This window comes from Ailuropoda melanoleuca, chromosome 2, assembly GCF_002007445.2.
Source record: "Ailuropoda melanoleuca isolate Jingjing chromosome 2, ASM200744v2, whole genome shotgun sequence".
Lineage (NCBI taxonomy): Eukaryota > Metazoa > Chordata > Mammalia > Carnivora > Ursidae > Ailuropoda > Ailuropoda melanoleuca.
This window is the reverse complement of record NC_048219.1, coordinates 52,904,708-52,931,201: the sequence shown is the minus strand read 5'-3', so window position 1 is coordinate 52,931,201 and position 26,494 is coordinate 52,904,708. Positions and strand designations below refer to the sequence as shown.

Sequence of the window (26,494 nt, the reverse complement as noted above, 5' to 3'; positions counted from 1 at the left end):
TAAACAAAGTCACACGACTATTTGTTGAAACCTCAACTACAAAACTAGTGAACTATCCAGTGGGGTGGCAAATTTGGATGGGAGGGAAAAGCAGCTCAGAGACCTTGTTAGCCGGCTGATGCAATATACATACACTGAGCAGCCTAGAAAGCACAGGGCAAAGGGTTATGTTGCAATGGCATTTGCTGTAAAACCAAATCCCCCCCCCTTTATAAATCTATAAATAGTATTTATGTTTTTTTTCACATAAATTTATATCCAAAGGTGGAACCCAATTATCTGTCACAGGGCTATTTTAAGAATGAACTGAGGTCATATTTATAAAATTAACACTGAGTGTGTACTAAGAGCTTGGCCCTGTTTTAAGTGTATTCATCTTCGTAACAACTCTACAAATATTAGGTTGAACCCCTATGAAATTGCCATTTCTGTAGGTGAAAAACAGTTGAATATCAGGCAGAATTATATTTTGGCTTCATACTATTGTTTCATGTTACAAATGAAGAAACTGAGGAACAGAGGGGTTAAGTAACTTGCCTAAGGAGAATCATTGTTTTTCTCATCTTACAATTGAGAAAGCTGATGTTTAAGAAAGAACAAGCAACTTCTCTAAGGATACACGGCTACCTGCCCCTCAGGGAGTTAGATCAAAAGAGATTATATCTGCTTATGTACTTTTTAAATTTCGTATTGCTAAAAATGTTAAACTATTTCTGCTGTTAATATAAAATCTTCTCTTCCTGCCATCATATTGGGTCTTTCATTCTCCAATTACCAAGGATTACTAGGAAATGATGCCTTTTGTTATCAAGATAAAAAGGCCATCATATTTACTGTCTTCTGAGATGTTTTTCCTCCAAAATGACAGGGTGACTGCAGTCACCCATCCCTGCCCTTTCTGTTATCAACGCAATGCTAAATGATTAAGGTGCTGAAGTACTTTGATTTGTTCTCAAATTATTTTCCCTGATGTCCTTGGGACAGAAGAGGTACAAGGGCTATTGGAGATAACAAAAAAATTCATGAGACATGATCAATTCTCAAGTAGCATACAAAATAAACTTCAAACATAATTTCATGTGATTTCATTTGAGCTGGAACCAGGGACATTTTAGAAAGCAGACACAGCAGAAGAAAGAAGAACCTAAGTTAGGCACTCTGAGACATTATCTTTGAGCAGCATTTGGTGCACTGCAATAAGGCTGGGAGAGACCATCTCCAGCCTGGGCATAGAGAACATGAAGATCTTTCTTATCCATATGTGCTAGTTGTGCTACTCCAATGAAGTACTTAAATTCCATTAGTGGTTTCCTTGTAAAAATTTCAGCTGCAACAGTAACAGTCTATCTTTATGGTTCTCCTGGACACAGAGGATATAGTAACTACCCGTGCCTGACTCAGGAGTCAACTTGTGTATGAAACCAGACTCAACCTATATTTGAAATCTCCACCACTTTACTACCTGTGTGACTTTGGGCAAGCTTCTTCATATCTCTGTATGTCAGTTTTTCATAGGGAATATATTAGTTCCTACCTATATAATTTAGAAGTATTTTAAATGGGATAATGCTCGTACTGTTTAGAACATTGCCAAACATAATCAGCATTTTAATAGGTATTGATTTCTCATGAAATTTTGAGCATATCTTAATTTAATATTTAGAAACACAAGTGCTGGGGCACCTGGGTGGCACAGCGGTTAAGCGTCTGCCTTCGGCTCAGGGCGTGATCCCGGCATTATGGGATCGAGCCCCATATCAGTCCTCCGCTATGAGCCTGCTTCTTCCTCTCCCACTCCCCCTGCTTGTGTTCCCTCTCTCGCTGGCTGTCTCTATCTCTGTCAAATAAATAAATAAAATCTTAAAAAAAAAAAAAGAAACACAAGTGCTTTCATGTGTNCTCTCTCGCTGGCTGTCTCTATCTCTGTCAAATAAATAAATAAAATCTTAAAAAAAAAAAAAAGAAACACAAGTGCTTTCATGTGGTCAGAGAATGCTTAACCATCCATCAGGAATTTAGGTTAATTTCCTTAAGAAATGATTCATCATACTCCTTGCATTTATCTTATTCTCACTTAATTTTCTAGATTTATCTTTAATGTATCTTTTCCCACTTACCAACATTTACATACCATCTCAGTTTTCCCAGAATAAATACACTTCATCACCAGTTATATCTATCCTTGTCCTTTCCTTTCCTTCAATGTTGTAACACATTCCATTGTTTCTTCTTATTTACTGATAACTGCTATATTACCAAAATAGACATCAGTTGCAAATACAGAGTAGCTATACTGGGTGCTATTCAAAGCACGGAGAAATTTTCCCCTGAAATTGAAGCTGATGAACTAGAGGCACATTAAAAACAAATTAAGATCCACTCACTGCTACCAATATGGGTTACCACAACAGAGAATTGCATGTGGATATTATACACAGTAACAGAGAGCTTGTACTAGGAGAAAAAAGTAGAATGTGAGTTATAAATCACAGTAGCTTAATAGAAGACTGTTAGCTCTGATTTTCCTTTTTTCTTGTAGAACCTTTTAATTACTGCATTTCTAATGCACTTACATTTGCCAGTTCTCTTTTTTATTCTTCTAATAATAGTTCCTAAGGTACATCCTATAAATTACACCTTTCCTTTTCCTCTCCCCCTTCTCTTTAAACAATTCTGAGAGAGAGAGAAAGAGCAAACTGTAATTTTAAGTAACTCCTTTGGATTAGTTCATGTGCTCCTTTAAAAAAAAAATCTCTGTCATTAGCACTGTGCTTTCCTGTCCCCATTCTTATACATGCCAATTTATCAGCTGCAGCGTTGCTGCTGGCCTGCCGTTTTTCTATTAAGGCACCAACTCTAGACAAACAAGACCTCTCCATTCACTCCCTACATTCTTTACTTTTTTAACTTGTTCTAATTCCAGGTTTCCTCTAAGGACCCTCAATTTCAAAACCATTCATTAGGCTGGCCGAAAGTACTTCTGTTTCCTTTTACACTATAAAAGGCTAGCTTTCTCCCCAAACTCATTTGTTCAGTTTTGTCTCTTAACGTCCTTACCTCTTACATCACTCTTTGCAAGGACAGTGCCTTTTTTTTTTTTTTAAACTTCTCTAAGCCTTGTCCCTCTATCTTTGAGATGCTCTGGAAATCTCACCTCCCGATTAAGTAGAAGCAGTGTTACCACTGAACTTGCCAAACAAGTTAAGGGAAGACTGTAGGTCCTACATTTGATAAAATGGCAACAAATCCTAATTTAGAAACCTTAGGAAAAACAATTACGTGGAAACAGAGAAAAATTTGTGGTAAGAATGACTCCATGGCAAATAATTAGGTATAAGAAGAATAGAAATTATTTTTTTTTTCTTGCAAAGATACAGACATTCATTCATATAATAAATATCCCAGATCTACTACACTAGAGCCTGGAATGGTAATAACGATCCTAACAGTAAAATATCTACTTTCTGGTGTATTCATTTATGGAATAAGTTATATTGTGTTGCATACTTTGCTTCCATTCTTCACTCTTCACATGATACCATTCAAAGTCAAAAGGTACGCATAAGACATCAAACACGTACTTTTAAGTATTGAATTCAATGTCATTTCACTCAAAAGCTTCAACTTATTAAAATAGTTAAAATTACGATAATAAAGGGCTGGATTGGAAGAGTAAAATGTTTTCATCTCTCCCTTCCCTTTCCTGCCTTTTATACCGTAGAAGAAAAGTCCAAGAGTGTGACAATTTGAAGAAAAGAGAGAGAGCCACCTATTGGATAACGAATGGTTAGTGAGTGAAGTTGTCCATGACACCTAAGGAAATAACACTTAAATAACGAAATTATGTTTCATATGTTTTTATAGATTTGGTTTAAACTACCTTTCTATGTTCGACAAACTAGGTAGGGAACATACTATTCCCAGTTTAAAAGAGAAAAAAGTTGTATGTCAACTATATTTCAATAAAAAATAAAAATTAAAAAAGATGTTCTGGGGCGCCTGGGTGGCACAGCGGTTAAGCCTCTGCCTTCGGCTTAGGGTGTAATCCCGGCGTTATGGGATCGAGCCCCACATCAGGCTCCTCTGCTATGAGCCTGCTTCTTCCTCTCCCACTCCCCCTGCTTGTGTTCCCTCTCTCGCTGGCTGTCTCTATCTCTGTCGAATAAATAAATAAAAAAAATAAAATAAAATAAAATAAAATAAAATAAATAAAAAAGATGTTCTTCATAGAAAAAAAAAGAGAAAGAGAAAAACGAGTGGAGTAGCTAGTAGATGAAAGCAGGATTGAGGCTAAAACAGGTTTTTCAAATCCTGGTTTGATTTTTTTTTATTATGATACATACTCCCGCCTTTTAAAAATGCACATGCTAATGTAAATCAGCAGTCTTCTGTCATACAAATAGTAAAATATACACCACATTCACAGTTAGCTTATGTTTTATATATTTCATAGATAATAAGATATTTGAAAACAAATTAAGTTTTTATCAAAATCCTTGGTAAAGTTTGCACTTTCCTTTTGTGTGTTCAATTTTTTGATAAAATTTTAATATATACATATATATATTATATTACAGTAGGAAAAACGCATGTATACTTTGATTTCAAAGTGAAGTGAATTTTGAAATTCTGAGGCATGGCTCTGACATAAAAGATGTTCAAATAATCACCACACTGATAACATTAACTTGATTGAATATTGCATTCTTCTTGGTTAGACATATTTAAAAGTTGTCTTCAGTTGATTTCTCTTACTTAGAAAAATGCAGTGTCTAAGGAGAATTCAGTTAGGGGCATTAATGTGTTAGCTTTCAGAGAAAAAGTGGATAGGTTTGTGTAGACTTCACATGGGCCTTTAAATTTTAAATGCAAAAGATCCCAAGTCTTGTGAGAAATAAAGGTAATTCTCAATGAAGTTTAATTGAATGTATGTTATTATCATGTTCTGAGCATGATCATTACTATGTTAAAGTTGCTCTGAGGATATGGATCTTGAAACTGAAGGACTACATCTCCCTGAACAAAGTTTCAGTATCTTAGTGGTTAGTACTCAAAATGCTAAAATATACTGCCCAAATGGCCTGTTTTCTAAAAGCAAGATGACTCTAAATTCAAAGGAAAGCATAAAATTATTTTTTGTATGCTTTTCTTTTCCTTATAATATACTTTGCTTTATCACTGGTTCCTTTTTTCCCATTTCCTGTATCTATTTTGGCCTCACTCTTCAACTTCATTCCACTGTAATTTTCTTTACCCTTATTCTACAACCTGTCGCTTCTCTCAGAATTCCCTTGTCTCATCTCCACCTGAGATTAGCCTCTAGCCTGTCATACACAAAAGGGGGGTAAGACCAATCCATGTACTGAAAATACAACATTCCAGTTTATAATATATATATTTTTCCATTTGAAGCCTTTCTTCTGTGGTAATAGAAGCCTTAACCATGTCTTTCTCCATTCTGTTCTATAATCCATCACTCTGCTTTTCCACACTCAACTTGCAGGTTTTGACCCTCCTTCTCTATCGCTCTCTTTGAGAGCTGAACCTCTTTCATCCCTTTTGCTATATTGCATGCCTGTCTCCTCTCAAAAGCTCCCTACTTCAGTTCACGGCAGCTGATTCTCTAGGTAGCTCATCCAGGGAGGGGATGTAGAGGAGAAAGCCCACCAAGTGGTTTCACTTTCAAATACTAAATGTGAATGTTGGCTGGAGCACCAAGTGGCAAGTCTGTACAGTACAAACAGTAAGCACTATGGGAGCTCAAAACTTTTGAATTATTTCCCTGTGTATGTCTGGACTCCATATCTGTGTCTGAATAATCATGTGTTTGTCTCAACTTTGTTAGGATTATTCAGTGCAATCATTCAAACCAAAAGGCATTGAAGCTGTAACAGAAATACTGCCAGGCCAAAGAGTTTGACTTAGGTTCACAAAATAACAAAAAGTAAAAAAAGAGAAAGAAAAAAGAAAAGAAAAGAAAAGAAAAGAAAAGAAAAGAAAAGAAAAGAAAAAGAAAGAAAGAAAGAAAGAAAGAAAGAAAGAAAGAAAGAAAGAAAAAGAAAGAAAGATTTTCAGCTATATCATGTGAATGACAACTACTCAAAGCTCAAAAATAAGATACCACTTCAGACATGGCTATTAAATAGACTAGAAATCATATTCAAGGATGCCAGAAACTCACTGTGCTTTGTTCTGATTCAAATAACCTTTTTAAAGTGGATATGTGTCCAAGAGTGCTATGTACTCAGTAGCGTTTAATAAAACCTTGTTTAAATGGATGGAAACTGCATAATAATAATTTTTGTCAGAGAATTATTTGGAAGGAAAACACATGAACACACTCTTTTCTTTAAAGTGACTTAACCCCAAGAGTTCCCCTGTTGAGAAACACTGGTAATGTCATGGAGATTTGCTTGACAGGTAGGATGGGTGAGTCTAAGCTTGATATTTATAGGGCCTCTGCTGAGGTGAGTATCTCCCACTTCAATTACCTGCTTTATTTATCAATCAATATTTATTGTTCATCATGAACAATTTAGGATCTTTTTCGATTTTTCTCAGCCCATAGGGCTGGACTGGGGTAAAAAGAAATTAGTTTATAATATATCCTAATATAAACAGTTAACAAGACTTTACCCTGCCTGGCTCCTTCTCAGTGTTTCAGGCCAGGGTATTTTCTTGAGTGAGCTCATGGTTTTGTGTCTAAGGTTGAGGAAATAGGCTGATGGACTCTATCAAAGCACTAATAATTTATTGAGCACTAGCTATGATACCAGCACTTTTGAAGATGTTTACATACGTGATTTCATTTTCAGGCTCACAACACATCTATCCCCTTTTCACAGATGGGGAAACTGAGGCACTAATCAGTTAAAGAATTTGTCTAAGGTTATGCAGCAAGTGGTAGACCCAGGGATAGAACCCTGCAATCTGACTTGAGAGACTGCCCTCCAACAAGTAAGGTTGTCCTAGGATAACTGAGTTAATTAATTCAACTCCTGTTGTGTGAAGTTGTGGTTTTGTTTTGTTTTGTTTTGTGTCTGCCAGGCTTACTTCGCTGGGTTGAATCAGGCTGAATAGATTGCCTTGTCTACAGGTGCCAGCACAAAAGGTTTTGTTGTTGTTGCGTTTTTTGCTTTTGGGTGAAGCTCTTTTTCTTGGCCTGATTATTCCAAAAGCAAAACATCAGCATTATCAGGAGGACACTAGGCCACTGGCCCCTGGGGCAGCAGGTATAGAGAAGCACCCAGTGGAAGGAGTGACAGAAGTAGCCCAAGTCCCACTGGCTACAGCTCTCTAATCAGGTTATTTATTGTGAAGATAGAATCTAGGGAAATGATCACTTGGGTCACCAGGTTAAGGGTTCTAGCTAAAAAAGAACACAGAGGTCAGGGCCTGAGGTAAGCCTCAGGGAGCACAAGGAAAATGAGGTAAAAAACACAGGTGTTAGAATACCAGACTGCGTCAGAAAAACAGGGGTAGAAAAATCACACCACAGCTCAGGCTCACTGTGTAGGATGGGGAAAGGTCAAACTGCCAGATAACAGAGCAAGCATAGTCCACTGCATTTGCTGGGGTCCCTTCTGCATCTGTAGCTACGATGGCAAGCCCCTTGTGCCTAGCTTATCTACTTTTCCTATAAGCTCCTGATGGTGAACACTAATCTCTCACTTTTAGTTCTAGGTTCCTAAACCGGGGGAGCTATGTCTAGGAATGCGTGGAAAGGTTTCGTTTTCTACTCTGCTTTTTCATTGACCTTCGTTGTGTTCAGCTATCTCTTCTGAGGGAGAATGAGACTGAGACTGAAACGCTTCTTCAACAGCTGCTGACTATCGTACTAGAAACTACTATAGAAGAATAGGGCTAGCTCAGAGAATCTGTCATTCTTCTAGTCTTAAGAATTAGGACCTTGGGTAAGGGAGACATTGATTGGTTTGTTGTTTATAAGTTAGCTCAGCATTCAATCTTGACCTAAATCCAGATCCTGCTAAATTGTATGGCAGCCTAAAGACATACTTTGGCAACACAGATATATTTCCTGCATTGCAGGATGCACAGAATTTGTTTTGACATCATTATTTATTTAAATTTAGTACTGATGCCACCATGATCTGCTTACTAGACGGTTTCAAATTTTGAATTCTAACCTGGGTTTCAGTTTGTTCTTAAGTCTCTGTTATATCCAGCGAATCAAAGGATAGTTTGATAATTTCAACAAAAATATTTTATGGGGTAAACATATTTGGGGTTGTGGAATTTGGACATTTTCTAGTTTTGCAACTATAAATACAAACAGATATACATTGTTTTAATTTAATTTTTTTTTTTTAAAGATTTTCTTTATTTATTTGACAGAGATAGAGACAGCCAGTGAGAGAGGGAACACAAGCAGGGGGAGTGGGAGAGGAAGAAGCAGGCTCATAGCAGAGGAGCCTGATGTGGGGGCTCGATCCCATAACGCCGGGATCACGCCCTGAGCCGAAGGCAGACGCTCAACCGCTGTGCCACCCAGGCGCCCCTAATTTAATTTTTAAAACAGATTTTATTTATTTGACACATACAGAGAACGACAATGAGAGAGGGAGCACAAGCAGGGGGAATGGGAGAGGAAGAAGCAGGCTTCCCACTGAACAGGGAGCCCAAAGCCTGAAGCAGGGCTTAATCCAGGATCCTGGGATCAGGACCTGAGGTGAAGGCAGAGGCTTAATGACTGAGACACCCAGGTGCCCCACATTGCTTTAATTTTAAAGGCCAGACCTGAAAGGTTCCACTTGCCAGGATGACTCTAGAAGCTCCATGGCTAGTATCCTGCTTGCTGTTTAGTCAGCTTCTGTTTGTGCACTCAGATCATGCTGACAGTATTGCAGGCTCTCAAAGACATGGAAAATAAATGTATTCCATGGACTCAAAGTATGTAAATACATGAAAATATCTGAGCCTCGGAAGTATTTCCTGTTTCATGATTCAGACTTATAAATTAGAAAAACTGGGCTCCATCAACATGGCAGAAGTCATCAGCTGGAGCCCGGGTGAGGGACTGGGATTGAGGAAGTCTTCTCCAGGCTATTAGTGGAGTAGAACAAAATCTTATAAATGAATGGGGAAAGAATGCTCACATAAAACTCCAGCTGCTATCTCAATCTTTATTCCTGATAAATTTATCCTCAGTGACCACTTCTCTGTTCATGATATGCAGAGTCCAGAACACTGAAGAAGCAACTAGGAATCAGACTGAGGTTACTAAGCACAGAGATCGAGTCCAAGAGAAAGCCAAGATCACAAACTGAATACGCCTCTTAGACCCATGTCAAGGAAGAGCACATTCCTGCCCATCAGCGAGCATAGGGGATATTGAGTTCAGCAGAGCCTTGAGGGAGGAAATAAAGCATGGAAGCACCAATTGATATAGCACGGTTAGAAGAGAAGGTGACCTCATTCCTCTGCCTTATTTTTGGGATGATGTTGGGGCAAGGGGCTCCCTACAATATTCCCTATCAGTATTAATTCCCTGTGATACCTCTTCTGCCTGCCTCTTGCCCTTCTCTAGAACTGCCTCCGTGGGTCACTGCCTAAACTCAATAAATTGAGCCTTTTCAGCACAAAATCTTTAATTCATTATAGCTCCAAGATACTCTTATCTGTCAGTTTGATGCAACATAGTGGAATGACCACAACACTGAGTCAAACCTATATAAGTTTGAATTCTGGCTTTGACATTTACAGTCTGTGCCCCCCTGGGAAGTTTACTTATACCTCTTTAAGCCTCAGTGTCTTCATTGTAAAATGGGTAAAACAGTACCTATCTCACACAGATGATGAGAGGATTTAAGGGATGATATATACATAGGATAGGGCCTTGCACATGGAAATCATCAGTACAAGGTAGTTTTATTATTTCCCTATACCAATATCTGTATTTGTTTCCCATGGCTGCTGCAACAAATTATCACAAGCTGAGTGGCTTCAAATAACAGAAATTTATTCTTTCACAGTTCTGGAGGTAAAAAATCCAAAATTAAGCTATCAGCATGGCTGGTTTCTTCTGGAGACTTTGAGGGAAAATACTTTGTTTTTCTCCTAGCTTCTACGGCTGCCAGCGATCTTTGGTAATCATTGACCTGTAGACACATCACTCCAGTCTCTGCCTCTGTTTTCATGTGGCCTTCCTTTCTGTGTCTCTGTGTCTCTTCTCCTTTTCTGTTATTTGTAAGGTCATATGTCATTGGTTTATGGGCCCACCCTAATTTAGGATGATCTCATTTGGAGATCTTTACCTTAATTACGTTTGCAAAGATCCTTATTCCAAATAAGGTCACACTGAGAGGTTCCGAGTGGACCTTATCTATTGAAGGAACACAGTTCACTCCACTACAAAATATGTGGTTAGATGAATTGCACACCTTCATGTCCATATGTTGAAGCCCTAACCCCCAGTACATCAGAACGCTACTGCATTTGGTAGATAGGGCCTTTAAAGAGGCCATCACGTTAAAATGAGGCCATTAGTGTGAGCCCTAATCTAGTCTGACTTGTGTTTTTATAACAGGAGGAAATTTGGACACAAGGAGAGACACCAGGAATGCACATGCACAGAGGAAGGCATACTCTGTGTGAGGACACAGTAAGAAGTGGCCTTTTGTTAAGCGAAGGAAAAAGGTCTCAGAAGACCAACTTGCTGACACCTTGAGTTTGTACCTGCAGCCTCTAGAACTGCGAGAAAATGTCTGTTGTTTAAGCCACTTTGTGGTATTTTGTTAGGCCACCCTCATGAACTAATATAATACATAAAATTAATGAGCAGCCTGCTTTCTTTGGTTTCTTTCTTTAAGATTTTATTTATTTATTTATTTATTTATTTATTTATCAATTTATCAGAGAGAGAGGGGGAGAGCACAAGCAGGGGGAGCTGGAGAGGGAAGAGCAGACTTCCCACTGAGCAGGGTCCCCCAGTGCGGTACTCTATCCCAGGACCTTGGGATCGTGACATGAGCTGAAGGCAGAAGCTCAACTGACTGAGCCACCCAGGTACCCCCTTTTTGTGGTTTCTTTAGGGGTCTAGCTGTTACACATGGAATCTGACTTTTTCTGTTTTTCACTTTCAGTATAGTATTTATTTTTTATTTTTTTTACATTAACATACACTGTATTATTAGTTTCAGAGGTAGAATTTAGTGGTTCATCATTTGGAACCTGACTTCTTACCGTGTAGTCATGAATCCCTTGTTTGCAGTAACCTTACAATGTGAGGGAAGTTCACTTCCCTCCTGCTCTGATACTACTTAATACAGTAGGTAGTGTCACTTAACTGAAATTCTGCTTGATTTTGTAGCTGAATTAAGTGAAATACAGTGAATATCGTTAAGTACCTGACAACTTAAATTCTGTAGTATCTCAGACCATCATAATGAATGGTATGGTTATTGTCAAATCTAGACGGTATAGAGGATTTCGATTTAAAAGGACTATAATAAGCTTGTTTTCTTGTGATCTACCTTTTCCTTTTGCTAGTTAAATGTTAAAAAAATCTGGTTAATTGACAGTTTTGGTTATTAAAGTAAAGTTATTACGTCCTAAGACATAACACAATATTTTACCCCACTTCAACTTAAAAGCCATTTCACTTGTATATTAAGTTACCTATTCTACCATCCTTCATTAGCAACTTCTAAAAATAGCTTTCGTGAGCATGAAACTTTGCATCTTTTAATTTATGGGCTTGAAAAAACCCTAAACTCCTAAGTGTTATCTTTTTAAACTAGCTTATGATTAGCACAGCTGTTATTTTGGTTCATTGTCTTACTGCTTTTGTAAAGGGCTTTGGGGTTTTTATGAAGGTGCTAAGCTTATAGTGTACTTTTAATCACCAATTCAGTTATCATTATCTTTGTCATTAAAAACAGCACATCTGTAAGCCTATGTTGGCATTCAAATAATATACATAAGCAATTAACAGTAAATATTAATAATGATATTGTCAGCCTCTAAAACAGAAAGCCAGAATGATTAAGTTAAAGAAGCATGTCTAGTTCTCTTAAGCTTTTCTCTGACAAGTATGACTTCAAATATATTTATTGTTGGGATATTTAAGTGACATATTACTTATGACTGGCATACCTAGAGGTTTTAGGGCAATATATCAATCAGTACTCTGGGGGTGGATCTCACATTTTACTCTCTTAACAATAGTTGGCAGCAGGTAGCATTCCTTTCCTCTGTGTCTATTCTGACCTGCTCCAAGGTCAAGACAATGAATATGTGATCCACCACTCAGTTCCCTCTGAAAATTCATGGATTTCTCACAGTTGCCATAATCTACATGTTTCTTCACTGTGTTAACATGAATAAATAGGTTATTGAGAAAAGCAAGGGAAATAAGGCTACTGATACTTTAATCTTTATGGCTAAAATATGAGTGTTGGAATGATACTGGAAAGCATTATGATTCAAGTGCTTTGAACAGACTTCTTGGTCTAGACTGTTAGCTCTACTGAACTGTTTCTCTCTTTTGTCATTGCTTAGCACAGTGCCAGGCACCCAGGAGGTGATCAATAAATAATTTTTAATGGGTAAATTAGTGAATGAGCAAACTGCAAAACGTATCACCACTCTTCATTAGGAAAAATATTATTAGTTGCTTAGTCAACAGTGATAAATGGTACTGAACTCCATCTGGCGAAATTAAAACAAAAACCAAAAAACATAGGCCACTTTGCCTCAGGCTCAAGCAGAGCATTATAAATATGCAGAGAGAGGAGCAAACACAGGCACACATCTGTGAAATAAGGAAGTAATAGCAATTACATATATCTCACAACCCATCAAGCAGTTCAAACAGAATATATAAACATAGCATCTATGCTGTTACCTCCTCAACCCTCCACCCTCCACCCACCACCCCCTGTGATAGGACATTTGAAATCTTAGGAAGTCTCTAGAGGAAATCCAAAATCAAATGGAATATATTGTGAAAAGGTCTTGTAGGAAATAAGTTTTCAGTCCAATTTTGAAGAAATTTTGAGCTCTCATTTGGTAAGAAATACGAAATTGATAGATTAGGAAGCCACTGTAGGAACTTGAAAAGCATAATGGAATTAAGGGACAGAATAATGTGGGCAATTTTTTAATGAACTCATACAACAGAGAAACAGGAAAACTTGATATAATATATGTATAAATGTTCTAAGAATGTATTAAGCATAATACAATGGTTCATTTCTGTAAATAATATCCTTGGGCCCTAGCAGAAGGGAGGCTGGCTCAGATAATGGCTTCCTGAAGTCAAATTGTTGTACTTGCCTACACAAGCCTAGTTAATAATCTTTCAAAATCTAACCACCTGTGAGTGAGACATTGAGGAAGTAGTAATAAATAAACTATTTTACTGCACCTTAGGGAAACACACTCATAATTTTACCCTACCTGAATCATGGGAGAGTAATTGTGGTACCTTAGACATGGTTTTCTATAAAATCACAGGCTTTGTCTGTATAGGTGAATTAGAGAATCAAGTCAATCAATAATGTTGAGTAAAGAATAAAACGACAAAAACAAAACTTCTCCCTCAATTATCTGAATCATTAAGGTAAGAGTGGGTTTTATAAAGAGTACATTTTCTAGATCAGTGGTTCTCATCTTGTTTAAAACAAGATAAGCACTATCTGCTGACTGAATAAATAGCATGTTTTACACTTTCTTTGGAATAAGTGTTATGATACTTAGAAAGATCAAAATTTCATTTACAAATGTTTCTGGCTTCAAATGTAGCACAAAGTCCCACCTCTGTAGATGGGGGAGCAGTTCTCAGAGAAGAGGGGTTAGTTAAAGGCAGTGCAAAACATCCCAAAGGGTGTTTGTTACCATGTGACTGGTTTGGGCCATTGTATGCTTTTTTAAACAAAACTAAAAGAGGAATTCTTCAACAATATTTTCCAGTATAATACATTTTTCTAACTGGAAAAGGTTAGGGACCACCGAGCTAGACAATTGCTTGGATCTGTGCTGACAGTTGTGACTTTCTAGGATCACAGGATTAAAGAGCATCTCAGCAGATTTGATGTCTTTGGCTGTCTTTGTGATTGATGCTCATCACAGTGGCCAGAGCCATGATGAGCCTATCCCCATCAGTCATTAAGGAAGGCTGTCATTTCACGCATATTGCCATAATTTGAGGACATGTCTGAACAGTGGAAGCAATGAAACTGCAACATGGCCAATCCCGTAAATTTAGCCATTTATCACATATTACAAGATCTAGAGTCGGTGGCCAGGGTAATGGATATTAATGATGGAGATGGCTCGATTTAAATAGTTTATTGTCCACAGGTGTAACTTAAGTGTAATTTATTTCCTTTTCCGTGAAAATAACCATGGTTAAGACTGGGAAGATTAACCGTCAGAAATTACTTAACTAAGAAAGAGAAAATGATTTAGTTTATCCCATAACAGGTTTAAGTTACATAAGAATTGAAGGAGAAAAATGTAAAAATTATGAAATGCAAAGAAAATGAAAACAGGGAAGAAATACACACATCATCAAGTCATTAGTTCAGATGAATCATTTTGCTTAGTATAGAGAGCACAGTTAATAATGGATAATCAACAAAAATGCTTGAAATGTGGCATTGCAAAAGGTAGTTCTGTTCATTTTTTAAAATTTTTTGCAAAGTCAGATAATTTTGAGAAAAAACAGTACTGCAGAAGGTACTAAAATTGCTAAACACAGCATCCCAGTTAAAAATAGCTACAAATAGGAAGCTATCCTTGGTAGAACAAAAAATAAACTTAAAAAAGAAGTTTTGTTTCTAGGGAATCAAAGATCTCTAGCAGGGACAAATGGCAAAAGACTTAAGTTGAAAAAGAAATAAATATAAAGAAGCTTATCCATAGAATTAAAACTAGATTCGAAACAAAACCCTGATTATCATAAACGATTTTTAAAATGGTGAAGTTTGGAAGATATTTTAAAATTATATATTCAAGTTAGGTTACTTAATTATTATATAATAGGGACCACTTTCTACCTACATTTTTAATCCCAGCATCTAATAAGTGAAAGCACATATGACATACACCTTTTGAGAGGTTTACTAGTCCTAACCCTCTTCTTCGAAAACTAGTTCCATTTCTGTAGTAGATGCTAGGTCCGGTATTTGAAGGAGGTGATCCTTCCCTGTCTTCATAAGAGATAGGACTGAGGACAGAGTGAAAGAGATCTGCCCTAAGATAGGTAAAGCTGATTCTCTCCCTTTGAGAATTTGGAACTGAAGCACGGTTAATTAAGGGCGGGAATAGGAAAGGGATGGGAAGCCAGTGCAGGGCTGTGTTTGGGCATGTGCATGTGCAGAAGCAGAGAAAGTCACTTGAGAAAAAGGGAGGAAGAGAGAAAGAGATGCAAAGAGAGAGAGAGACTGAGGGGCAAAAGCAAGAAAGTGAGAGGGTATGCACAAGAGAAAAGCAGATACTCAATGAGAGACAGCCCCATGAAACTTCGTCTTGTTCTATATGGTTCCGGTTTCACATGAAGTTTGATTGAAGTCCCCAACCTGGGTTTCTGAGAGTTTTCCCTACAGTTTTTATAATCTTCAATTTGCTTAAGCATTAGGCTATGAGTTAAATTTAGGGCATGGAGAAAAGGTAAGGTTCTACAGAAGTTAGGGGGAGAACTAAATATGAGACAGAATCATCACATTTCTCTTCTTTTAAGTTCCTGTATTTGGTAATTTACTAAAACACAATACCTATATTTATAGGCTCTCTATATGTTAACACATAATAATGGAATACGTAGGTTTAGTAACTTCTCCAGGTCATATGGTGTCTTAGTGGACTGGAATATGATTTCCGAACACATAATCCTCCTATTAGATTTTGCTTAGTTAAAGCTTTTAGATTTTGAAACAGTTATCCAAAATTAGGCTGCAGGTTCTTTCTCTACATTATTTGTTTTTGCCCAAGTAAGCCTGATGTGACACAATTTGTACTTCTGGTAGAAATACAAAGGTTAGGAAAAAAACTATAATAAGATGGCATCTTCTGTCTACAAAACTGGGGGGAAAAAAAACCAAAACAAACCAAAAAACCTAGAGTTGATGAGGGTTTAGGGAAATGGGCTATCTCACACTTGGGTGTTTGAATTATAATAGGAAATATACCAATGCTCATTCATTCAACAAATACTATTGAATGTATTCTCGATGTCAGACATTGTTCTAGGCACTGAAATTTGGCAGTGAACAAAACAGACAAAAATCTGCCTCATAGAACTTACATATTTTTCAAAAAGATTAAAACTGTACATATCCTTTTAACCTAACAGTGGTAGTTTTTAGATGTATGTATATGTATTTTTTTCACACAATGGAATACTATGTTGCCATTTAACACGTTTTTAAAGAATATAATGTTAAGTATTACATTACAAAGGAGTAACTATAGTAGGTTCTCATCCTTATGATAAAGAGTTCAAATAGTTTAAATAGTGAGATAAGTACGCACACATATGCTTTTTTAAAGCAAAAAATATATACGAAAACAGTAATGGTAGTTGCCTCTGTATGATGAGATTATAGATAATTTTAATTTTGCTCATAGTATGTCTCCGTGTTTCTAGATTTTCTCTCACAAACCCACATTAATTTGGTCTCTTTTGCCTCAAGAGTCAGATGCATGATTTTCACATTTTCGTATTTTTAAAATTGAGAATTATGAGCTCAATGTGGGCAGGAATCTGTCTGTGTTGGAAACTTAGCTGAATCAATGAATGTGTCAGTGTCAAAGAGAAAACATTCATACTTTAGGCAAAGGAGTACATTGCAGTACAATTGTCACAGTGCATGTTTGACATTATCAATGCCTATAAGCTGATTAATACTTTTGTCTCTCCAGTTGAGCTATTTGTCTCTAAAATGCCGCATGAATTTTAACTTGTTTGGATCCATATATATTGTTTAAAATGTCCTTTGAAAAGATGAGCACGGTGTACCTAAAAGACAATTTAATTAAAGGTAGTGGATCCCAAACAATAGCTTCTCATTCAAGCCTGAACAGCTCCGTGTCCAAAGTTCCCATTGTATGCATTTTAATCAAGGAAAACAAACAAAACCATAGAAAATAGAAAAACTGCAAGTAATATAATGCAAGCCGTGTAATATGAAATTAAACTGTCTGTCCTGAAGATGTTAATAAAAAGTTCAAGTTTTAGGGTACATTATAGTGAACATCTGTTGTTTTTACCCCTTGGCATCTGTATTTCCCACTCTGGAAAATAGGACCTGCTCCATACAAAAACCTTTTCTTTGTGGAACCCCTTCTCAGCTCATGTAATCCATGTAGATTTGGCCCACACACCAAACTCTAGAGCTGTGCTGTTCAATGCAGTAGTGACTATTATTTTAAATCTAAATTGCTTAAAATAAAATTTAAAATTTTATTCCTCAGTTGCATCAGGCATATTTCAGGTAATCAATGGCCACACATGACAAGTGGCTACCATGTTGGACAGTGTAAATTGTAGACATTTCCGTCATCACAGGAAGTTCTTTTGAATTGTGCTGTGGAATTAAGTAACTCAGGAAATCCCATGTGACTGGCCATAGTGATGAATTCAGAGGACACATGATCCAATCAGTTTAGTAAGAGCCAGGACCACGACTTTTGTAAGGGTTGAAAGAGAGAGGTTCTCATGACCCTACTGGAATAAAAGAGGATATGACATTGGAGCTAGTCCAGTTTCCACAAGGGACAATTCTGCTGAGTACGGAAACTGCATGGAAGAGAGAAATGAGATCGTGATGATGTTTCTTGAGTCTATGAACTGGCAGTGCATAAAGAGTATTTACAGGTTTTTAAGTTACAAAAGCCAATAGTTTTCCTTTTTGCTCAAGATCATTTGGGAGCTATTTGGTTGTCTAGATATATAACTGAAGGAGTATTGACTGAGATATATAATTGAAGGTGAATTAACTGAAAAGTCGTGGTTGTCTCTTTGATGCCACTATCAAGGCTCAAAAGTGACTCCAAGGATATCAAAAAGATTTTGAGTCAAACTTTGTAATTCAAATATAAGAGTGATATGTAATCATATAGATATATGTATGCTGTTGCCAATGAGCAAACAGAACTCTTGTGTGTAAATTTCATGTTATTTATTTTCTGAAAAGCTTTTACCAAATCAGCAGGAGTAGATTCTTACAGTTGATAGCTTCTTAGCATCTATGAATATGATATATATTTATGTTAATATAGAAAACTTTGGGAGGACAATAATTTTCCCCCCATATTCATCAGCTCATACATTCTCAGATTTGCTTTACTGATGCATAAGTACTTAATGATCTTTTGTATACTGCTTGAAGAGGCTTGGTAGCCTGCTTCTATCCAATAATTGGATGTCTTTTAATAGTCTTTTCATATTTAGTCATAGTTCTTATGATGATACGGAAAGAAATTTGTATAATTTATTGCTAACATTTTGGTGTGCCATATTTAATTTTATATTTCTTTTCTCTTATTTCTCTCCTCTAATTTATACCTACTATCACTGGATTTGAAGGTCAGAAAAAGTAGTTAGAATGAACTGTAAAGAATAGGTGAAGAAAAGGCAAAGACCCAGCTTGTTGGGGCAACTGGGTGGTTCGGTCGTTGGGTGTCTGCCTTCAGCTCGGGGCGTGATCCTGGATCCCTGGTATCGAGCCCCACATCAGGCTCCTCTGCTGGGAGCCTGCTTCTTCCTCTCCCACTCCCCCTGCTTGTGTACCCTCTCTCGCTGGCTGTCTCTCTCTCTGTCAAATAAATAGGTAAAATCTTAAAAAAAAAAAAAAAAAAAAAAGACCCAGCTTGTTATCATTAAATAAGGAATGCTTTATTTTTTTTTTAAGATTTTATTTATTTATTTGACAGAAATAGACACAGCCAGCGAGAGAGGGAACACAAGCAAGCAGGGGGAGAGTGGGAGAGGAAGAAGCAGGCTCACAGCAGAAGAGCCTGACGTGGGGCTCGATCCCATAACGCCGGGATCACGCCCTGAGCCGAAGGCAGACGCTTAACCGCTGTGCCACCCAGGCGCCCCAGGAATGCTTTAATTTCAGGGCAGGCCTTTTCAAGTATTTTGTTTGTTTTCTCTTTTAAACATCTGTAATACAGCTAGGAGAATCATCGTGCCCTAAGTTGAGTCAAGTTCTCCACTTTTGCTCTGATAGCTTTAGCAGCAACTTGTTTGCATATGCTTCCATTCCATTTTCATAATGAAATATAGTTAACAAGGATGAAAATGCCAAGAAAATAGTTGTGTTTTTAAAAATGGCAGGGGATTGGGTGGGGTAACTGGACATGTTTTCTAGCAGAGTTTACAAAATTACATTTCCCTCATTTCACATCCCTTAGATAGACTAACCAGGTAGAAGATAGCCCATTTTCAGAAAAGCTCCCTCAGGAATCGGTGGGAAATGTTCAAAAAACACTCTGAGTCAACATGCTGACAGTGATCAGGAAAAAAAGAACAAACCCCCTGAACTCCACTAACATTTGGGCTATATACAAAGAGCCATCACATCCCAGACTTAGGGAATGATATATGATGCACCTGGAAAAGTACATTCAGTTTGGATAAACTCAATTCCAGAAATATGTAGAAGATTGGAGAGAGTTAAGAGGGAAAAAAATGATGAAATGACTAGGGAGGTGAGGTTGGGAGGGGCTTGGGAGGAAAGATTAAAGCAACTGACTAAGTAACTTTTAAGATCTGACATGATAAGAGCCAACAAATAATTTAAAATAGCAAATACTGGGGCACCTGGGTGGCTCAGTCATTAAGCGGCTGCCTTCGGCCCAGGGCCTGATCCCAGGGTCCTGGGATCGAGCCCCACATTGAGCTCCCTGCTCCTCTGGAAGCCTGCTTCTTCCTCTCCCACTCCCCCTGCTTGTGTTCCCTCTGTCGCTGGCTGTCCCTCTCTCTGTCAAATAAATAAATAAAATCTTTTTAAAAAAAATAGCAAATACTATTGAGACAGAGAAATTATTTGGGCAAAAGACCACAGGAAAATAAGCAATATTGAGAAATCCAAAATTCTGGCTACATACAGAGGAAAATGAAAAACAAACACAAATAGTAACTTTTGAAATACTCTCTTAAGGAGACCATAGGAAACTCTAACTCATGGCAAATTTACTACTAACTACAAAGAAAGCCATGGGTGTTGGAAGATGATTGTAAGGAATGGGTGGTGGGTGATATGACTGGAGATGTTCTTTCCTACTTAGTATTTCTACAAATCTATTATAATATGTAAATTCAAATTTATATCGAACAAGGGTGTATTCCTTGCCATGCAGTGAGGCTTAAGCAAAACTTTTAAAGAACCCATTATCACACAGTTTGCCCTGGGATCTCTGACTAACATAGGGGAGAAAACAGTTTTTAATCTGCAGTTTCCTGAAAACAATTCAATTAAAAATAATAAAAAATCTGAAACACTGCCCACAAGGGTTAATAACTACAGAGGTGTCCAACAGATATTCAATCACAAAAATTTAAATGTTCTTTTCATCAAGCCTCTTGTGTCTTTTTCCATGGCTAAACCAAGATAATTGTTTTGGGGCTAATTTCTGAGGCTATTTAATAACACCTCCTGCTAGACTTCTTATGTAAACGCAGCAAGAGGAATCATCCAGAGTAATAGAAAAATAGTTGTGCTCATTTTACAGCTCAAATTCATACTTTTCTTTATAAAAGAGATCCTGCTGTTTGAGTTTGGCAACTGCCTTACCAACTGCATTGGGGAAGATTGGATTAGGAGGCAAAGCTGACTATGCAGTAAAGTCCCCACTCTCTAGCAGGATTTTTATGTAAATTCCATTACAGTTCATACTTTTGCAGATAATGAAATGGATACAAAACACTTCAAGGTTTCTAAGTCAGCAAAATAATGAACAGGATAGCCTGTAAACTGCTTTAATACATTTTTGACATTTGGTCACTCATAAAAATGGGCTTTATATTTCTTCTTTCATATAGGTTTTCTTTTTTAATGCTACATTCTAACAGCTCATAGCTCTACAGGTTATTGCTAATGTGTGAACATGAACTACAAAAAGTTCATCGTACTTTAAATTTCAGCAAGTGGCAAATTCTACATTATGTTTCCTTAAGAAAATATGGACAATTTTTTTTCTCCAAAATGTCATTCCTTTAGATTAAAAAAGAAAGAAAGAAAGAAAGAAAGAAAGAAAGAAAGAACACATACCTTATAGACTAATGGCAGTGCCAGAGGGATATGCTTTTGTAATTAACTAACCACAAAATTAAAATTATGTAGATTGATCTATAATTATTCTTTTATATAATTTGTGATGACATGTATGGTTTAAAGTGTGTTTTCAAAAGACTAGCCCCTAGAGACAATATGTTTTCAGATTTCCAAATGGATCTTTTTTAGCAATAGTCAATGACTATAGCAGAAACAGTCAAGAAAAATATTATGTAGCACAATGTATAAAATGTATTCTTTACCTTCTGCTATTGTCATTTTAGTTCCATATACTGTCTGTGTTTGAAGGTGAAATTCCCATTAGTGTCAATGGAGAATCCAGGCATGGGGTAAAGGAAACTCAAGACTTTGGCAACAATGACACAATTTTCCAACTGAAACAAGAATGTGAACAAAGTACCCGTTTCAAATATAAAGTATTCTGGTGATCCATTATCCCATTAGTATAGCTGAACTTTTCAGGAAAGTGTACTCATCTTTATTCTGGGATGACTAACACACATGCAGTATTCCCTTTGGTATATTCAACAATTTCAGTCAAAATAGGAAGCCTATTGACATTTCACCTCATTGCCAAATCAAACAAGATTAGTCATATGAATGGAGTCTCACTGATAGATGATTTTTGATCGTGAAATGTCAAAACATGATGCATGACCTTTGGCTTGTAGTTAGCCTTTTGGGAACCATGCAATGCCTTTCTCCGAAGAAAAGCCTAGCCTCAGGTTCCTGTGGGCCCATGCAGAGAAATATATGACTGGCTCATGATTTACATTTTAAAATGCTTCATTCTCATTGAGCTTTCAAATGCACAAAGTGTTCTGGAAGTAAACAGTCCCAGGACTATGCTTTGGGAAGTTCTGATGACTTAGAGAACCAGCCAGATGAAGAAATGGAGACGTGACCATGCTAAACAAGGGCAAAAGATCCACAAGCACTGATAGCAATACTGAGTGCTTACTTAGGCTTATGCTGATCGCTTTACATGCATTATCCCAAATAAGCCTTGCACACTCCTATAAAGTAGGTCTATTATTGTCTCTGTTTTACAGATGAGAAGATTGAGGATTAAAATCATATAGCACTCTATTTTTCTGAAGATCAAATGCTACGTAGTAGAATTGGATTTTAAACATTCTTAACCACTTTAAATACCGTCTTTCCCTTCAGTCCTCCCCAACACAATCACCACCACCACCACCACCAAGAAAGTAATTTGCCCTTTATACATACTTTTTAGGATATACACTGGTTTTTGTGGTTTTATTCTTTTATGCTGCTTTTGATAATTTTTAACCTGGTTTAATTTAGGTCTTAGCTTATGATTTTGTTGTTGGTGGTGGTAGCATGCAGCTTTTTGTATGACCCTGGCCAATTACAATTAGTTCTGCTCTTATTTCCCTCTAAGAGATTTTTCTTTAAAATTGCTGACCATATATGGAAAAGAAAATAGAGATTCCTCTGTTTGTTGTTGGTCTATATGATTCTGACAGTAACAAAATGTAATTTCTGGGAATATAATTATATTTTTACCAACAATAAAAATAACCAGTGAATGTGTGCACACTCATCAGACCATATGCTAGATGCTTTGAGTATAGAAACTCATTCAGCACTCACACAACACTGTGGAGTAAGTATTACTGTAACCATTTTACAGATAACGAAATGGAGCTCAAACAATTTAAAGAACTTGTTTAAGATTATATAAAGTCTATAGCAGAACTGATCCAACACAGACCTTTCTGCCTCTGTGGACCTTGTGCTTTCCATATCCAGGAATATTAACTCTTCCAAGCTACTTTCGTTTAGACTAGAAATAAACTTCTAAGATCTGACAAATAAGTGAAGATCATTAGTATAAGATACAATAGCATAACTGCCTTTCTTTCTTCCCGTCTTGTCACTTGCATCGTCCTTCTGTCCACTCTTGTCCCGTTTTTATGTGAAATGATATTATATGTTTCAGTACTTTGAGCAATTGTGATATTGTGGAGTTTTGGATGTCTGGCAGTGGCTGTCATAAGTGAAGGGAAGAAACAAACCATCCCTAACTCTAGATTTGCCAAGCTTAGTGGTGTCTGTGGGAACAGGATGCCTTTGCCTACCTTGATCTAGTTGGCCTCAAAACCTCAGCTCTTAATTATAATACCAGGTTCATCTAATGTGTACACTGGACCTAAGAACTCTGCTTCCTTTCACTTCTGTTCCTCATTATGTTATGTGCCCCTGGTCTCATGAAGAAACAATGAAAAAGAGAAAGCAGGGGGGATAAGAGGTATTTCCCCCAGCACTTGGCAATTTGACATGTACGCAGATCTGTATTTATCTCTGTCTCATCCTTTTGAAGGTAAGCTTGTGGGGAGTACCATGCATGTCAAGTTGCATTAAGTACTCAGCACACTCTTACTCAACGCTTACCATAATAATTCTCATATTCATTCAAGAGAAAAGCCTTCTTTTCTTATGTCCAGCCAACTGAAAAGATTCATAAGGATGATTTTAAAAGATTGAAAGGCTACTCTAAGCACAAAAATTTACAAGATACACATACAGAGAGAGCAAAATCTCACAGTGGTAAAATACACTATTTGAGTTGTTGCTTTTTCTCTTGTTTAGACCTAATGTCTGCATAAAATGTTTGTTTAAAGCTGGTACATATTGTATCACTCAAGAATATATGTACATCTCTTCAGAATTAAAAAGAGAAAAAAGAAAAACTCATCTGTTTGTGAACGAATCTGTACTTTTGAGGGGCTTGTTCGGTTGAAAGTTTATAGTACTTATTTTACAAAAAACAAAACAAAACCCCTCCAAAACAAAGGATTTTACTAAATTAGCTTCTTCTAGAAAATAAATCTGGATATGATCAGGAGCAGTCAAAGCAAGAAGCAGTAAAATCCAAAAATAATATTATAAACAGCTTAAGTCATTTAACTTTATGTAAATCTACTGAGGAGGAAAAAAAAAAATGAGAGCAGAAAAAAAGAGGCTGAACAAAGCAGGTTAAAAACTGGGAGGAGAGAACTCTTGCATCAAAGGAAAAGAAACAAAAGAAATTACAAGCTATTCTTCTTTTACTGGAAAGGAATTAAGACTTGCACCTATGATACATTGGAGTAGAAGCAACCATAAAAGAATAAAACATGCCCAAACCTGTATTTGGATCAAGGTGGAGTAGCTACCTGCCACAATTATATAAAACCATCTCAAGTTATTGTTACAGGATTATTTCTGAAATAGGAAAATACTCAAGTATGCAACATACTTCCCAGAATTTTCTCCCCTCAATCAGTAAGTTATAGCATTTCAGAACACAGCAAGTGCCACATTCATTAACTTCTAATACTGAATTAGAGTTTTCTAAATCTTCTTTATACCCTTTAGAGTTTTATGCCTGACTTCTGTTTCATTGTGTATAAAAATGCATCAAAAATTATGCATATTTTTTATTCTACTGTCATTTTTTTAAGTTGCTAGGCAAAAATTATTTCTCAGCTATCAAGCATACACAAAAGTGTTTACCCTTAAGTTACAAAAATTTGCTTAAGGTAAAATGATTGGTAAATACTATAGAACAAAGAAATATCAAAATGCATTTATTTTTAAGAAGTTTGACACCTTATAGCCCTAATGGTATATAGGTCTGTTTGCCTAATAATAAGGTAACCATTTATCCCTCATCTGGGCAATCCCAATTTATGTCTCTTGCTCTGGCACAGTTATTAATAGCATCCTTTTTACTCTCAGAGGCATCCAAGTTTAGATCAAAATTATATAGTTACCCCTACCTAATATCAAGGCAGCATGGCATGAAAAGATCTGAGGCTTTTGAGACAAGCCCGTGGGGGTCTGTGCATATTTCCATCATTTACTTATTGTGTATACTCGGGCAATTACTTATCTACTCTGAGACCAATTTTGTCGTCAACAGCATATGGATAATAATAGCTCATAGACTTGTTGGGATAACATGAATGCAATAGTATTATGTCTGGGTACATACACAAATGGGGATAATAAGATCACCTTATAAGATTGTTGTGCAGTTAACTTAAGATGATGAATTTATGCATAGTGCTTGGCACATGGTAGATACACAAAAATACAGTTTTCGTCACACTCATTCTCATAATCATCATTATCATCTTCATTAGTGGCTCTTTGTAAATATTCGAGCTAATTGCTTCTCTCCTTCTAACGTCATCTTTTCTAGTACTCATGTCACATCTGTGGAAGAAGGTTAGAAATTTGCCTTGTACCCGTAACAACCAGGAATTAGGAGCACTTTCCTAGCACTTTAGACTGGGACTGTGTTGAACACTACATGGGCAGCATTTGCTCTAGTTCCTGGGGCAACATATTGGTTCATTTTGATATAGGAATGAGTGTCTCAGAGTGCATCTCAAAAGTCCCTTCAAGGCAGAGGAATATGAACTCTGACTTTTGGACAATCTGGGAAGATGCCTGATTCTCTCCTCCTAAGAAAAAATTCCTTAGAAGTCTCCATCTGGATTCTTTGTAATTCAGGTGGCTTCCATTTTATTTCATTACATGCCTGTTTTTGTTTTGAATTTTAAAATGTTTTAAAAATTTGCCACCAAGGCAAATCTGTTCTCCAGTGAGATGCGTAGTGTGTGCTCTTGACCTGCCTGTCTCCCAAAACACTTCTGCCTGCTTCCAGGTTACCTCTCCCCTGGTTTGAGAAAGAACAGAGACCCCCTCATTGGGTACCACTGGCTTAGAAGCCAGTTCTGCATTTTATGCACTTTGTGGCCTTTAGCATGCTACTGAATTTCTCTGAACCTCAGTCTCCTGGTCTTAAAAAGGGGTTACTATAAATACCTAGCAAATTGTTTGATAATGATATGTGATGTCTGTAAGCCCACTAACTCACATACTAGCAACTCAACCCATGTCAGTTATTTTACGTTCTTTTTTGTGTTAGTTAAAATAGTTAATGTGACCTAACCAGGTCACATTGATGAGGACCAGTTTGAATTTATTTCTTTTGGGACACAGAGCCTAAAAGCACATAAAATAGATGACATCTGGCTTAACACATAAAAATGTCTGTGCAACACAACACGGAGCCTCATGCAACTATCCAGGTTCTCTCTTTCAAATTCCCATAGTAACTCAGCTTTGAGTGGTAATAGCTTATTAATGACCTTACTTGACTAGGCATGCATGTTTTTTGGAATCCAGTTGCCATATAGGAACCATATGGT

General features: G+C 36.9%; 1 protein-coding gene across 2 annotated transcripts in view; it reads right to left on the bottom strand.

The window, feature by feature from the left end:
* ADGRL2 (adhesion G protein-coupled receptor L2) overlaps nucleotides 1–26,494 on the bottom strand; it is a 609,194-nt gene that overhangs the window by 236,693 nt on the left and 346,007 nt on the right. The gene's annotated exons all lie outside the window — the stretch shown is intronic.